General features: G+C 32.6%; 1 pseudogene; it reads left to right on the top strand.

The window, feature by feature from the left end:
* Positions 1-351: 351 nt before the first annotated feature.
* Positions 352-563, top strand: LOC145269946 (U2 spliceosomal RNA; annotated as a pseudogene).
* Positions 564-821: the final 258 nt, after the last annotated feature.

Consider the following 821-nt stretch of genomic DNA (forward strand, 5'->3'; position numbering starts at 1 on the left):
CGAATTATTAAATATTTTTCACGAAGTTTCTGACACTCCAATCGTCATGATGACAGCTCTAACCATCGGACCATGAATCAGTGCCGTAAATATTTCTCCTCGAGCTTGGTACCCCTAAATGGGGAGCGGCATATATTATTATTATTATTATTATTATTATTATTATTATTATTATTATTATTATTATTATTATTATTATTATTATCTATATATATATATATAAATACGATAGCGTGTGTGTTCTTTTGTGTGTCACGCTTACATCCGGGTCGTTTAATTGTTATGAAATTCCATTAAAACAAAGAAAAAAAAATTGGTGTCGCTGTTGAGGCAAAGCTAATAAAAATTATTTGTTCTTCTTGGCCTTTTGGCCAAGATCAAAGTGTAGTATCTGTTATTCAGACGTTACATTTCAATTTTTTCTCTCTCAGTGGAGGAGAAATCCTTTACGACTAAGACAATTTTTTGTTCCTTTTCTCCGCGTTAAAAAACGACCCTAGTGTCTAAATTTGTCCCGTGGGGAGGCATTGTAAATAGGTACTATATTTAATGTAATAAAGTTTTAATATTACAAAAGTAACTGGGAAAAGTAATTTCTGATTTAATTACAAAATGCCCTGGAAATGTCTCTTCTGATTAATTATAAACTGCACTGGAAATATCTCTCCTGATGCCCTGAAAAATTTCCCTTCTGATTATTTTTTTTTTGTTAACTTGCCTCCCTACAAGGACAGAGTTGGACATGAGGTCGGTTAAAAATTTATGGGGGAACCAGCTCCCAAAAAGGGGCACTCTGGTCAGTAACAAAAATACAATTGTAT

Source organism: Euprymna scolopes, chromosome 45 (genome assembly GCF_053919585.1).
Source record: "Euprymna scolopes isolate OS-2025 chromosome 45, ASM5391958v1, whole genome shotgun sequence".
Lineage (NCBI taxonomy): Eukaryota > Metazoa > Mollusca > Cephalopoda > Sepiida > Sepiolidae > Euprymna > Euprymna scolopes.